Source organism: Misgurnus anguillicaudatus, chromosome 19 (genome assembly GCF_027580225.2).
Source record: "Misgurnus anguillicaudatus chromosome 19, ASM2758022v2, whole genome shotgun sequence".
Taxonomy (NCBI): domain Eukaryota; kingdom Metazoa; phylum Chordata; class Actinopteri; order Cypriniformes; family Cobitidae; genus Misgurnus; species Misgurnus anguillicaudatus.
The window spans coordinates 41,822,458-41,838,935 of NC_073355.2; the positions used below are offsets into that span (position 1 = coordinate 41,822,458).

The window sequence follows — 16,478 nt, forward strand, 5'->3', positions numbered from 1 at the left end:
GTACATGACCATACTAACAATTTAACATTTTTATTTGTAATTTTAAGGAAAATGTTCTTAGTTTTATATTTATTTGTATTTTTACAATTAAACTGTAATTCCAGACATAAGTTTTTACATCAAACAATGCTTGGACTTTTAAAGCTTGTTTTTCAGGATCAGATTTTGAGTCTTGTTGTGCCACTGGACACATACCTAATTCAGTAATGTAACACAGAAAGACCTTTCAATAAATCTGACAAAAGTCAGTAGTACAGTGAATAGCCCAGGCAAGTATTTTGTAAAGAACCAAAAGTTTTAAATCCCTTACAATATAAGCAACACACTTGAAATTTTTGTCAGTTTTCATTTACCATATGTACATTGAGAATAATTTGCAATAATACTAATATATATATATATATACACACACGCACGCACGCACGCACGCACGCACACACATATATAAGTATTTTCCTACCATATAATGTCTATTTTATTTTATCAATTTCTATCACCATTATTTAAATTATAATTGTATGTATAGCTGCTTTACAACAATAAAAACTTTTAAAAGTGCTATATAAATCAAAATAAACTAAATGTGTGTGGGCTGACTACAAAAGTGTAAATGTCAGAATAAAGAATAACACAAATAACAGTGAAGTACACCATTTATTTTCTTTACAAACACATGAAAATGCGTATTAAAACATTATTTTGGTGTCTTGATATCAGGGGAAAAAAGTCAAAAACAGAACACACAAAAAGGTATAAAATAAATATTTGTTCCATGGCACGCACACACACACACACATTCTGGTTTCCATGTTTTGTGGGGACATTCCATAAACGTAATGCATTTTATACTGTACAAACTGTATATTCTATTCCCTTCCCCAAACCCTTACCCCAACCATCACAGAAAACTTTCTGCGACCTTAGATTTTCAAGAAACATCATTCCGTTTGATTTATAAGCTTGGTTCCTCATGGGGACCTCACAAATGTCCCCACGAGGTCAAAATTTACTGGTATTCCTATCTTTGTGGGGACATTCGGTCCCCACAACGTGATAATTACCAGGTACACACACATAAACATACTGGAACAAACATCTACATACCGTGTAGCTTCCATTAGCACTCCTGGAACATCACAATTATACATGGATAGACAATGCCAAAAGCACCGCACAATTTGTTAAAGGCGGAGTCCACGATGTTTGAAAAACGCTTTGGAAAAGGAGACGGGCCGACTACCAAAACACACTTATAGCCAATCAGCAGTAAGGAGCGTGTCTACTAACCGACATCCTTGCTGGGTTGCATATGTGTGTGGCGGGTCTATCAACAGAAGGTCCAGATTCTATTGGGGTAGGGGGGGCGTGTTTGTTTAGGTGATTTCAAATTAGGGTTGCCGCGGTGACGTAATTTTCCCACCGGTTAATCAGCGTGTCACAAACCCGGTGAAACCGGTGTCACCGTGTGGGAGGGGCTTATAAATGCGCATGCAGACGTGCACATTTTACTTTCACTTTTGAATTACGCAACTGTTTAAATGCAGTGCTTGCGTACGCTGCGTTAAATTGCGTATGAATTTGCATGCAATGCGAGGGCAACAGCTGGTTTACTTAAGTGCTTGAGTCAATGTGCGCAGGTAATTCTCAAAGAACCAGCCAGTCACAAGCAGAGCAACCGGCTACTTCTCCATAAAGCGCTGCTTGAATGATGGGTTTATTATTTTTCTTGATGATAAACACAACAACAAAACGATCTCGCTTATATTAAACATCATATATGTATATTATAACAAAAACGAGTAAGGACGCGGCTTCTGCCTTCGTCTGGTCAGTCAGCTCGCCTCGCAAACTCTGACAGGAATAAATGAAATGACACCTGCGGCTCTGTGACGTGACGCGCGTTCAGCTTCGCTGAATTCAGGCACCAGACACATTCAGTTTGCTCTCTCTAACGAAACTAAATTATTAAATTACACGAAAATATCAAAACGACGGTGAAAGACGGTGAAAGACGGTGTCGCGGTGGGCAAGTGATCTAACCGGTGAGAGGCTGAAGCACCGGTTATCACCGTTTCACCGACTATCGCGGCAAGCCTATTTCAAATATCAACATTGGCTTTCAAACATCATGGACTCCGCCTTTAATCACCACAAAACATGTGAAGTCAAGCTCCAGATCACGTACTGTAGTATCTGTAAGGAAAGGAAAGAAAAAAATTGTGAGATTGGTTATTTTTCTGTAATCACATTTTAATCAATCAAACATTTCTCAGCCAATCAGAATAAAACATTCAACAGGCCAGTGGTATAAAACAACATTAATTTATAAACAGAGGTGTAAAGAGTAGCTGAAAGCCATACTTGAGTAAAAGTACAAATTCCTTACTGTAAAAATTACTCCACTACAAGTTACAAGTTACCAATTTCAATACGACTTGAGTAAAAGTATTAAAGTAACCCAATTTAAAAGTACTCAAGTATTTTTACTCGTACTGAATGTTGGCTCAAAGATGCACTAGTCCTCAACACAAAGAGACATTGTAGATCTGGGCAATGAAAACTTAGAAAGTTTATTTATGAGGTTTTATTTCCTAATAAAACTCCTCAAAATTTTGACCTGGCAGAACAAACACAGATTAAACATAGTCATAGTCTTTTGACAAAAATTGAATTTAGTTTTAGTCATATTTTTGTCATCTGAATTGATTTAGTTTTAGTCTAATTTTATTCAACTAAATGCCATGAGATTTTAGTCTAGAAATCTACATTCAATTTAATTTAAACCCATTTAATTTTAGTCTAGTGTCATTGTGTACTTGAATGTGCCATGCTGAAAAATATATAGCCTAACTTTGTGATATAAATATATGGTAACACTTTACAATAAGGTTCATTAGTTAACATTAGTTAGCTACATTACTCAACATGAACTAATAATGAACTGCACTTATACAGCATTTATTCATCTTTGTTAATGTTAATTTCAACAATTACTAAATTTATTAAAATCTTGTTAACATTACCAAATATTCTTATATAGGCCTATCCTAAAAAAAGATATAATTTTAATATTTAAAAAATTCCTGTAAACTAAAATTACACTAACAGAAATATGATAATGCATATTAAAAACGTGAAGTTGTTCATTTGAAAGATTAATTGTAAACACATGTAGTACCGTAACACCACTATCTCACATTAAGTGCACTACATTTCTTCCGTCATGCATCCCTCTTTACAGTAAATACATTACAGCATACTTGATTAAATGTGAGGACAGTGAAATTGTACACTTATTATCAATCTTATAATGTACTTAAGTTACTCGGGCAATCAGTACAGGACCTCGCTGGTTTATTTTGGCTTATATAGTAAGTTATATCAAGTTATGTAACCATCTCAGGTTAGCTGATACAGTAGCGTCAGAGTATATAAACATTTGTGCTTGCCTTTGAGTTGCGGGATGACCCTCCTGCAATCGCGCATCACTTTTGTTTTGATTGTAGCATCACATGTTTAACAAAGGGTCCCTTGACAGAAGCAAATGTGATATGCATCCATATGTTTGCTCTTTATCTCTTCTCTCAGACCAGACGCGAACTTTTCTCTACAGTTTATGACATACGCAGCACGCAGATGTCCTGCTACGGTGGCTCAACGCAAGCCATTCAGCGTTTGACATCAAAGTACCGCGAGACCAGACTTCTCCATATGCATTTGATTCGCTCTCGCAGTACTTTGATTTCATACGTTTGCTCTGCGCAACGCCAAATGAAGTCCCTCAGTTGTGTGTGTGCGTGTAACCTCGCGACCACAGATTCTATCCATCATCACCCTCTGACACTTTCGTCTCGTTTTTATTTGACGAATAAACAATGTAGCGAGTAACGTTAAGTGTCATTTCAAATGTAGTGGAGTAAAGAGTACAAATACCCAATCAAAAATGTAATTGAGTAGAGAGTAAAAGTTGCCTATATTTTTGATACTCAGTACAAGTACAAAGTAGCCCAAAAAATACTTAAGTACAGTAACGAAGTACATTTACTCGAGTACTTTACACCTCTGTTTATAAATATGCATGATTAATTGGTGACCCCAGGTAAATTGTGAAGTGTCATGCAAGATAACCCAAAATTAAACTGACCTAGGGTTTTGAGTGACTGAATGTTTCATATTACTTTCATATTTCACATGAGTGGCATGCCATAATATATGCCACTGTAGCACTCACACACAGACCAAGTTTGACAAGTGAGAAATTCATTACATACGAAACGTTGTCCGTAGATGGCAAGAAGTATTTGAGTAACCGAACTGATTAATATTCACATGCCGGTCAAAAAACACGTGTAACTTAATATGCAAGCTGAAATGCAGCAAACAATTACGTGAAACAAACTAACAGTTAGGCTAATACGCTAAATATAAACTAATACGTGATGCACATGGCTAAAATGTGGTTAATATTTAGCGAGCCAACATTATATTTTTAAATATAACGTCAATAAATTGGTTTAATAACTAGAGTATCTTTATCTGTTCTTACCTGTATTTACTCAGTCGCAAACTTGTCGTGGTAACCTTTGGATGCAGACACATGCGCACAAGCGGCTTCTTCTTCTTCTTCTTCTTCTTTTGTTGTTTAAATGGTGGGTGGCAAACCAACTTAAGGTGCATTTACCGCCACCTACTGGATTGGAGTATGGAGCACTCGCACAAGCGGCTCTTCCTGCAGACACATGCGTACTACGTTGTATTGACCCAGTGGCGCAAAAAAAAAAAAAAAAAAACGTGAAACAAATTCAATTCTTGTAGATTTTTAGCACTTAATTACCACTGTATTTCACAGAACAATCAAACATTAAAATAAATTAAATAAACTTTAATAAGTTGTGCTGTGTTTTTCTGGGTGGGGTTTGGGGGTTCATGTAAAAAGCTTGCACTGGGTGGAAGACAAACTAGTAATTTCTTATATTAGTGAGGACACTAAAGAGATGCTGACTTTCTTTTGGTTTTACTACTTCAGGTTAACCGTTTAATGTATACCTCACCTCGGGTCTTTGACCATGGTTTTACTACACTAAACGGCTACACTAACCATGGTTCTGTGGTTTTAGAAAAACATGGTTGTCAAAACCATGGTTATTTTGTGGTTACCATGGTTTTACTACAGTAACCATGCTTTTTTGGTTTTAAGTTAACTGTAGTAAAACCATGGTTAATTTTCGTAAGGGAAGTCACCATGAGCTCACAAGATACTCACTGTGTGGGTCATGATCTTAATGTGTAAGCACGCTGCACACTCAATGTGTGCTCATATGAAGGTCACAATATGAGATCACTTCACACTCACTGTACTACCCCATAAAGCCCACCATATGCAAGTACCGGCATGTTTTGGTGCTGGTTTGCTGGTGAACACCAGCTAAACCAGCATCAGCACCAGCATTAGCACCAGCTAAACCAGCATCAGCACCAGCATTAGCACCAGCTAAACCAGCACCAAACCAGCATTAGCACCAGCATCCCATGCTGGTCATTCCAGCATGACCAGCATATATTGTGTTTTGGTGCTGGTATGCTGGTGACCACCAGCTAAACCTGGCATAGACCAGCATAATTCCCATGCTGGTCCATGCTGGTTTGATGCTGTTTTTTTCAGCAGGGTGCTCAGAGAGCTAATATGCTAGCTTTTGCTATTGGAAACATGTCACTATTTAATTGCAACTGATATCGGGCAAAATAAAAGAAAAAGTAAAAAAGACATGAATTTCTCTCTGCATGAACCCATCCACTGCAAGTCATGAACACACAAAAACCACACACACAGATATGCACATCCCACACAGGGCAACTATCACTGCAACACCCCAACACTTCAATAACTTAGCTGTGGGATTGAACAAATAATCTCTGAGTTACAAAGTCTGACTCGCTATAACCACTAGGCCACAAAGTTAGTGTACATTGTAACAATAGTATGAGTGACCTCACATTGGTCACGATGTGAGTTCATGGTCCAACTGCTCTCATTCCATGGTCATAATAATGTAAGGTCACGGCACACTCAGTTTGTCATAGCAGGACAACACACATATGTCTGGAAAACGTAGGTCCAAGAGTAGAAAGTCACCCTTCTTACCTGTAATTTTAAGAAATATAGGAATGATCATAGGCTCAAAATTTAGGACACTTTCTACACAGCATTTTATACAGCCCTGTGCATGGCGTGTATATACCATATAAAATGTCAACAACAAGGTTATGGCATCAAGAAGCCTACAAATAAAGATTCTAGAAAGCACAGATTTTAAGTAAAAGTGACCAGGATTGACAGATATGTGTTTAAGCATTGTGGCCTAGTGGTTAGAGAATCAGACTTGTTTGCAACCCAGAGGATGTTGGTTTGATTTCCACAGCTGGAAGGAAGTGATTGCAGTGTTTGGGTGATGCAGTGATACTTGCTCTGTGCATGTGTGTGTTCATGACTTGTTAAGGGTTCACTGTATGATTTTTCAAATAGCAAATGCTAGCATATTAGCTCTCTGAGCAACATCTTGATGGTACTTTGTAAATTGTGCCTGCTCACAGTGAGTGTGTCATGATCTCACATTGTGAACATAACATAGTAGTTGCGGCCAGTGACTTCTTTTTTTGAGGGCGCAAAATGCAAAGTTTGTCACATGTATGCAGCCGTCATGTGTGTGGCTCGTCATTTCAAAATATGTGTTTGGCGCGTCATGTAAACTTGTGTGCATCACGCGGGATGTCAAAATACAAGCCTGCTGCAGATGCTTTGAAGGGGTTTATAATAAAAGACACTCGCATTTGTCAGATACTCACTTAATCTCATGTGTAATCAGAGTTTACTGTTAAGTTAGTATCTTGTGAGTATTTTGTGAACGTGAGTTTCTCTTGTATCATAAAAACTTTTGATGCGTGTGCAGCAGGCATGTATTTTGTCAAGACACGTGATGCACATGGTTCACATGATGCAATGTACACATATTTTGAAATGACAAGCAACACACATAACACTCCGAATACATATTTTGAATTTATGCACCTCGGAAGAGAGGTCAGTGTACTGTGAGTGCAACAATGTGAGGTCACTCAGGCTATTGTCACAATTTGAGGTTACTGCACACTCACTGTGCGCTCATACTATGGCCCTGAGGTGAGGTCACAGCACACTCAGTGTCCGCTCAAATCATATTACGACACACTTGCTGTTGCCATACTATGGTCAATGTGAGTGTGGCAAAGTGGTCTTTTTACAGCAATATTCAACACTCAAAAGAGATACAATAGACTACGCCACCCTGGGACTATACCAGGGAATCACAGTTCACTTAAAAATGTTATAAGGAACACAGGTTCATTCTACTGAACAAAGTGAGCAAGAGACGTGGGTAGCAAAATAGAATTTGTTTATTTGTACAAAAGTTTAAAATGCAGAAATAAAAGTAGTCACCCAGCCAATTACTAAAGCTGGAAATCACAATCCACAATAAGGATTCACAGTTAATTCAGAGCTGTAGCCTATTGGCATCAGATGGGCTAAGAGAGGGAGCAAAAGAGGAGAATCACACTAAGTGCACACACGCACACACACACACACACACTCACTCCAATACCCGTGATTTTATCAGTGGTGCTCACACAGCATAACACAGCACACGGTGAAGGAAAGCCTCACTGCCGTCGGACACACAGCTCCTGTAATTGTGATACAAAACAAAATAAATCAAATCAATAGAAATTAATCAATGAAAACTTATTAAATGCAGGGGAGCAAAAGAAACCCTTCCAACATAAAGAAAAGAAATAAATTCTAGCTTAAACAGCTAGATAATAACACAAAAGGAAAAGGAAAAGAAATTTAAAGACAACAATGTCCAAGAGAAAATCTCAGCATTCTGAATCAGTCCAAAATGAGAAACACCACAAAGGGAAAATAAAGAAATAGATAATCTGAATGAGCGCGGCCCTCGAACTCGTTATTTCCCAACGTACGAGGAAAAGATCTTTAAATACAGTCACAGTAGGAGCAGGTTTTAACCAACAACTCCGAAATCGGGCCGCGCTAAATCACCCAGGACAAAATGAAAACGCAGCAAAAATATAAAGAAAAAGAAACGAAAGCAAATCCAGCAGGAACAAAACAGCAGCGTGCTTCTATAGGTAGTAGGGGAATGCAGCACGCACAGTCTTAGCCCAAATAACGCAGCCGCTTGCCACACCAAAAAGCAGAGCTGACGTCAGTATCCACGGGATAGAGATGAAGGAGATGCCAAACAGCATATATTAGATGTCCCAACTCAAACGGTAAACACACGGGAATGCTGGAACTAGGCAGTGTAACGAGCCAGACCGCGCGTAACGGTTGTTTACAGTAGGCCTTACAGCGTACACAGAGCCCCCACAATGACACAAGCGGTGCTAGAATAGACACACAGCTGTGTGTTAACCACAGACCTCTGTTGAATGCCGGTAAACGGGAAGAGCGCAGGCACAGAACAAATGACGCACATCCGGCCCGCACCAAACAGCCATTTATACACACCTCCTCTGCGGGACGATCGGCTACCAATGACATGACGTCACTACAGGGAGGATCTAACTACCCTGCCACAATCTACCCCTACTTTTTGTATCGTCGCCCCGACGATAGAATACGGCAACCCCACAATTCCCCTTATCAGTTCCAAGGCCTGAAAATGGCAGAAATCCCACTAGAAAAGGACCCACCTAGGGGCACAGCCTCACCAGGCACTTCCACTGACCGTGGCAGGTGATGGACATTCGAGTGTTGGCCTGCTCTGGGCCTCGTTGACCTCCGCAAAGCCATTACCTCAGTACCTGGTTGGCCTGCAGACACAGTAACAAGTCCCGAAGGGAGACCCATCTCTCCAGAACAGTGCTGTCCTTGGGGTACTGGTATCCCAGGTACTGTCACAGGGGGGCAAGGGTCCAAGATGTCCAAGGGAGCTTGAACAGCTGCAGGGACTAAATCACTAACAGCCGGACTCTGAGCCTGGGGGGTTTCAGGGACGAACAGTAGCAAATCGCCCTCGTCTGGCTCATCCTCTAAAGGCAGCGCCCCCTCCACCAAAGGCCTATCCTGAGGGCTCGAAACTGGACGGTCCCCTAAAATCTTAGCCTTCAACAAAGAGCGATGAACATGCCTTACCTTACCCAACTCATCAACCGGTGCAATTGTATATACTGAACCCCCTTCAACAGGTGCCTTCACTACTTTATACACAACTGGGCTCCACAAGTCTTGGATCTTATGGCGACCTCTCATGCCACACTCACGGAGGTAAACCAACTGGCCCTCCTCAAGTGACACACACCGCACATTCTGATCATGATGTGTTTTACGTCTCTCTGCTGCCACCCTTAGCCGATCACGTGCCCCTTCAAAGGCCACATGGAGCCTAGTTTGGTGTTCCACCACCCACTCATGAACATTACCTACCCCTACCTCCTGGACTCTGCCCAGCAAAAAGTCAACTGGGAGCCGTGGTTCTTGCCCAAACATCAGAAAATATGGGGACTCACCAGTGGTCTGATGCGGGGTGGTATTGTAGCAGAAAAGTACTTGCGGAAGGCAAGACACCCAGTCCCTCTTCCGAGAAACAGGCAATGTGCGGAGGAGATTATGCAACGTCCTATTGAAGCGCTCGCACTGACCGTTACCGGCCGGATGGTAAGGAGTAGTGCGAGACTTCTCGACCTTGTACAACTGACAGAGTTGCTGGATGAGAGAGGATTCAAAGTTACGGCCCTGATCGGAATGAATCCGACCAGGGACCCCAAACTTGTAAAACCACTCGGCCACCAGGACCTGGGCCACAGTCTCTGCCCGTTGGTCCCGTGTGGGGACAGCCATGGTGTACTTCGTGAAAACATCAGTCATCACAATGACATTTTCAATTCCTGAACGAGAGGGTTCAAGCACAGTAAAGTCGATGGCCACAATCTCGTTAGGTCTTGAAGCCATCAAATGGCCCATAAAACTACGGGCCGTGGGGCCCCCATGCTTAGCGACTTGGCACCTTTCACACTCCTGGCACCATCGTGCCACCTCTGAGGACATTCCAGGCCAATAGCACCGCTGCTGTACCAACTCAGTGGTACGCTCATTCCCCTGGTGCCCATGCTCCTGATGAAGCTGCCTCAAAACCTCAGACTTTAAGGTAGTGGGTAAAACCAATTGAAAACGTTCCTCACCTCCATCAGAGCGGAACACTCGTCGATACAATACGCCCTCTCTCTCCACGAACCAATCCCACTGACGGAGCAGGATCAACACCAGCCTAGACAATCGTCTGCATTCTTCTGCTCTAGGGAACACCTTTCGTTTCCAAAAGGGCAAAATTTCATTAATCACGGGGTCCGCCTGTTGCAAAGAGCTCAAATCTGCAGCGGTATAACTGGGCAGGGCCGTGATCACTGCTTGAGTGGCTTGAACCGCTACCCGTGTACCCGTCCCCTGCTGTACAGCATGAGGAACTGCAGTGCCTGGAAGCAAGTCCCCTAACATACTAGAGTCAGGTGGGTGCTGCCTCGACAGAGCATCTGCATTTCTATTACATCTGCCTGATCGATACCTCACCTCAAAGTCAAAAGCTGCAAGTTGTGCTGCCCAACGCTGTTCAGTTGCCCCAAGCTTTGCCGATGCTAGATGGCTAAGGGGATTGTTGTCGGTGAAGACAACACATTTGTGCCCCAACAGATATTCCCGGAACTTTTCGGCCATGGCCCACTTGAGCGCCACAAACTCTAATTTCATAGAGCTATAGTTGTTCATATTGCGCTCAGTGGGCCTAAGACTGCGGCTGGCATACGCAATTGGCCGCACAGTTCCTCCCTGTTCTTGGGAAAGAACTGCCCCCAGACCACTGAAACTAGCATCAACCTCCAGAATAAATGGCAAAGTAAAATCTGCGTAGGCAAGCACAGGGGCAGAGGTGAGTTTCCTCTTTAAGGCTTCAAAACTATCCTGACAAATCTCATCCCAGGCACCATTTAAGCACACCTCTCTACGTTTCTTTGTCTTGCCACCTGCCAGTTCGGCCACCAGTTTATGCAGAGGGGCCGCCAACTTGGCAAACCCCTCCACAAAACGGCGGTAATAACTGGCAAAACCCAGGAAAGAACGCAACTCGGACAGACTTGTAGGAGTGCGCCACTGAGCTACCACCTCGATTTTACTTGGGTCTGTGGAGACACCTTGAGACGACACCACATGCCCTAAATACTTTACCTCACGTTGAAAGAATGCACACTTTCCTAACTTGGCTTTTAGTCCTTCAGCCCCTAACCGACCCAAGACCACTTCCAGACGCTCCAGATGTTGAGCCACCGAGGAAGAGAACACCACAATGTCATCTAGATACAAGAGCAAAGATTGGCATTGTTGGTCACCAAACAACCTCTCCATCAGACGTTGGAAGGTGCTGGGAGCGTTACAGAGACCAAATGGCATCCTATTCCACTCGAATAGGCCAAATGGGGTACAGAAAGCAGTCTTAGGCCGGTCAGCTTCAGTGACAGGCACCTGATTGTACCCGCTGGCTAAATCCATAGTGGAGAACCAGCGGGCACCGGTCAGGGCATCAAGGGACTCCTCAATACGGGGCAAAGGGAAGGCATCCTTCCTAGTTTTAGAATTAAGTTGACGATAGTCTACGCACATTCGTAGACTACCGTCCTTTTTCTTAACTAAAACAATGGGAGACGCATAGGGGCTGCAGCTTTCCCTGATAACCTGTGCCTCAAGAAGTTGATTAATGTGGGACTTTACTACCTCATATTCTGAAGGTGGTATACGCCTGTACCGTTGCCTGACAGGGGTATCGTCCAGAAGCGGAATATCATGGGACAAGAGGTTAGTGCACCCCAGATCACCCTCATGGGCTGAAAACACAAATTTGTACTTGTGAAGCAAGGCCCGGACCCGGCTTTGCTCTTCCCCTGCCAAAACTGACAAATCTATGGCATCAATCTGGTCCTCCACAGTAGAGGGGACCAAGGAACTATGGGAGCCTACAGTAGCAGTTAAGGACCTTACTTCAGTAATACCTTCTGGCAAACTAATGACAAAGACACCACTCAATGTGCCTAAAGACGTCCTGGGGTAAAGAATCACCTCAGTGGTACCCACGTTCACAACCGGGATATACACCGTGCCCCGGGTCACTTGAACCAGTGCGGGGGAGGCCAACAAACCAGCAGGTAAGCCTGCATCTGGAGGCTCAAACAGCACGGGACCGGAAGCATAATGTTCTGAGCAGGTTGCCGCTACCAACTTCATGGTACCACCTGGAATGTGACACACACCCTGCCCCCGCACCCTAACCCCCCCAACACGATCAACAGAGGTCTGGACACTAACCTTACTACAATGTTGTAATGCCTTTGTGACGGAGCTAGGGGCCTGTGACACCGCCGGTAAGTCAAAAAGGGATGTACCGTGTTGTCCAAAAAGTTCCTGGTAGCACCGGCCAAGGACATTCATCCCCAAAACACCCGGGACATGTCCACCGGCACCACCAGGAGGATCTCGGACAACCAGCACTCCACACTCCGGTACTACTTTACCACAAAGTTCTACATCGAGCTCCATATACCCGATATAAGGAATTGCAAGACCATTCGCCGCGGTAAGTTGCAACCATTGACAAGACCTAAGACGCTCCTGCCCCCATGGTTCAAAATACTGGTGAAAGCAACTCTCGGTGATTGTGGACACCATGGAACCGGTATCCACTAAACATGGCACTTGAACACCACCGATGAGCACATTAAGATGAGGGCAGGAGGACACCAAACGAGAGACAGAATTTAGACGGTTTACAACATTTGAGCCAAATGACTCCCCATCCGCGCTGTGACTCCGCAGCCCGGTGGGGATTAGTTTTCCGACGGCTGTGAAGATCGAAACTGCCTAGCCCCAGTCGAAGATGTACCCACTGCTGGAGCGCGAGGGAGAACACGTTCTCCATCACACTCTCGGGCAAAATGGCCAGAACGTTGGCACCTCCGACATACTATATTACTGTGACGTGGGGACCGGCTATATGAATTAGGGACCTGCAAGCGAGCGAAACCTTGGGTAAGTTGGTTTAACTGTTCTTGTTGTGCCTTCAACATTTCCCGTAATTCTGCTAGCTCCGACTTGGGAGGGGAGCTCAAACGAACTGCCTGCGACTCGCCCTGTATGGCATACTGGACCCCATAGGCCACTGGTACAGACTGACTTCGCCCTCTCGCACCCCCAGGCATTCCCTCCCGCTCCCAGCGCATTGCCTCGCTACGAACATCTAAGCGGGAAGAGGTAGGGTCACGGCGGACTAATTGTTTTAGTTCCCGACGAAGACCAATATCGAGCACATGCTCGACAAACTGGTCACGCAATAAAGCTTCTGCATTTGGTATGGCATGCGGCGACTGCTGTTTTACACCCTCCAAGAGGCCCATCAATGCAATAGAGAACTCTAAAAGTGTTTCTCCTTCCTGCTGCCTCCTGGAGAAAAATGCCTGTTGCAATGCTACATATGACAAAGAACACCCATACAATTCCTTTAAGGCCCGAATTATCTTATCTGGATCCCCCCTCTCTGTCTCAGACCGATACCTGATCTCATCCCGAGCTTCTCCCTCTAAATGATCAAAAAGAAAGAATGCTTGATCAGCTCTAGACAAATGGCGAACCCGCATACAGGCTTGGGCCTCCTCTACCCATTCACTTATGGTAATACCGGGTCTCCCGCTAAATTTTGGGCACTTCCTATCTCGGGGAACAAACACAAATCGCTCAGTAGATGGGGCACTTGCACCAGCAGATTGCTGTGCACCAGAGGGTAAGGTGGTAGAAATTGGAGCTGTACTGGGACCTGGAATAACAATTTGAGTCTGTTCTTGTCTAAGTCTTTCATTATCGGCTCTTAATTGGGCCACAAGATCCTGAAGTTCTTGTAATTCTTCTGCCATAGCTAACTTTTAGTAAAACACTTACCACCAAGCAAGGCGGGGCAGAAAGAAAATTTGGACCTGAAACACAATCAGGGGAGATGGCCAAAGAGACCCTTCAAAGAGTCTACGCTGCTGTCTTGTTCCTGTGAAATAAAAAGAAAAGCAAATAATGGCAATACCAGCTGGTAAAGTAATATTCACCCACGTCTCTGCTCAATTTAGTGAGAATCCTGCCGACTACGCCAAAATGTGGCAAAGTGGTCTTTTTACAGCAATATTCAACACTCAAAAGAGATACAATAGACTACGCCACCCTGGGACTATACCAGGGAATCACAGTTCACTGAAAAATGTTATAAGGAACACAGGTTCATTCTACTGAACAAAGTGAGCAAGAGACGTGGGTAGCAAAATAGAATTTGTTTATTTGTACAAAAGTTTAAAATGCAGAAATAAAAGTAGTCACCCAGCCAATTACTAAAGCTGGAAATCACAATCCACAATAAGGATTCACAGTTAATTCAGAGCTGTAGCCTATTGGCATCAGATGGGCTAAGAGAGGGAGCAAAAGAGGAGAATCACACTAAGTGCACACACACACACACACACACACACACTCACTCCAATACCCGTGATTTTATCAGTGGTGCTCACACAGCATAACACGGCACACGGTGAAGGAAAGCCTCACTGCCGTCAGACACACAGCTCCTGTAATTGTGATACAAAACAAAATAAATCAAATCAATAGAAATTAATCAATGAAAACTTATTAAATGCAGGGGAGCAAAAGAAACCCTTCCAACATAAAGAAAAGAAATAAATTCTAGCTTAAACAGCTAGATAATAACACAAAAGGAAAAGGAAAAGAAATTTAAAGACAACAATGTCCAAGAGAAAATCTCAGCATTCTGAATCAGTCCAAAATGAGAAACACCACAAAGGGAAAATAAAGAAATAGATAATCTGAATGAGCGCGGCCCTCGAACTCGTTATTTCCCAACGTACGAGGGAAAGATCTTTAAATACAGTCACAGTAGGAGCAGGTTTTAACCAACAACTCCAAAATCGGGCCGCGCTTAATCACCCAGGACAAAATGAAAACACAGCAAAAATATAAAGAAAAAGAAACGAAAGCAAATCCAGCAGGAACAAAACAGCAGCGTGCTTCTATATGTAGTAGGGGAATGCAGCACGCACAGTCTTAGCCCAAATAACGCAGCCGCTTGCCACACCAAAAAGCAGAGCTGACGTCAGTATCCACGGGATAGAGATGAAGGAGATGCCAAACAGCATATATTAGATGTCCCAACTCAAACGGTAAACACACGGGAATGCTGGAACTAGGCAGTGTAACGAGCCAGACCGCGCGTAACGGTTGTTTACAGTAGGCTCTACAGCGTACACAGAGCCCCCACAATGACACAAGCGGTGCTAGAATAGACACACAGCTGTGTGTTAACCACAGACCTCTGTTGAATGCCGGTAAACGGGAAGAGCGCAGGCACAGAACAAATGACGCACATCCGGCCCGCACCAAACAGCCATTTATACACACCTCCTCTGCGGGACGATAGGCTACCAATGACATGACGTCACTACAGGGAGGATCTAACTACCCTGCCACATGAGGTCATGGCACACTCATTGTGCACTGAACTCAACATTTTGAATTCACAAAGAGCTTGCACATAACTCACAAGATGAGAATGTCACAGTATGAAAATGATGTGATTTTACTGTGATTATCGCGTGATCTCACATGTTGACTGGGTACAGTACAGTGTTTAAGTCACTATGTCTATAGTGAGGGATATCTCGCATGTGTGTGCCTTTACAAAACTCAACCATGGTTACTGTAGTTAAACCATGGTTAGTGTAGTTTTGCTAATAGTAATCAATATACCAAAAAAAGAGAATACTACACTTTTACAACAACAAAAAATGTTAATTTTCATGAGGGGGTGTGTGCATCTGTACAGTAGGGAAAGAAGTGAGAGTTTTACTGTAGTGTTTGTGCATGGTGCATGTTCCTCTCACATAGGCCTAACATGTTTACAGTTCAGCCTCTGTCCAAAGCCACATTAATTTTTATTCAACTTTCATTTATGGACAGTAGACAGCAGTGATTTGTTCGTTAGCAATTCTTTCAGTTACTGATGTAAGCAGAGTGTGTATGTATTGGCCATATGTCTACTTAGACATGTCATTTGTAACTTCAACATCTCCCACCTCTTGCATACAAAAAAGACATTTAGGACTTTTAAAATATACCATGGGTGCATTGCCTTCTTAACAATATATATACACACGCACGCACGGTTTTTTGTAGTCACATAATACTTTAAAAATAACTATTGCGATGGTTGCACTATTATTACGCTATTGGGTGTCTCGCCTTGTTGTTATTAGCCCTGATTGGTTGTTTTGAATGTCATCCAGATCTCTGGCCTATGACAATTCAGCGCGCACTTTTCAACATTTCAAACTCC

The 16,478-nt window shown here is 43.1% G+C and overlaps 2 long non-coding RNA genes across 2 annotated transcripts in view; both read right to left on the reverse strand.

The window, feature by feature from the left end:
• The window catches only part of LOC141350917 (uncharacterized), a 152,681-nt gene that overhangs the window by 108,291 nt on the left and 27,912 nt on the right, over positions 1-16,478 (reverse strand). The gene's annotated exons all lie outside the window — the stretch shown is intronic.
• On the reverse strand, positions 636-5,408 carry LOC129455176 (uncharacterized). The gene is made up of 2 exons (XR_012359376.1): positions 4,547-5,408; positions 636-2,193 (listed from the first exon to the last, which is right to left on the reverse strand). It is a non-coding gene; the product is annotated as an uncharacterized lncRNA (long non-coding RNA).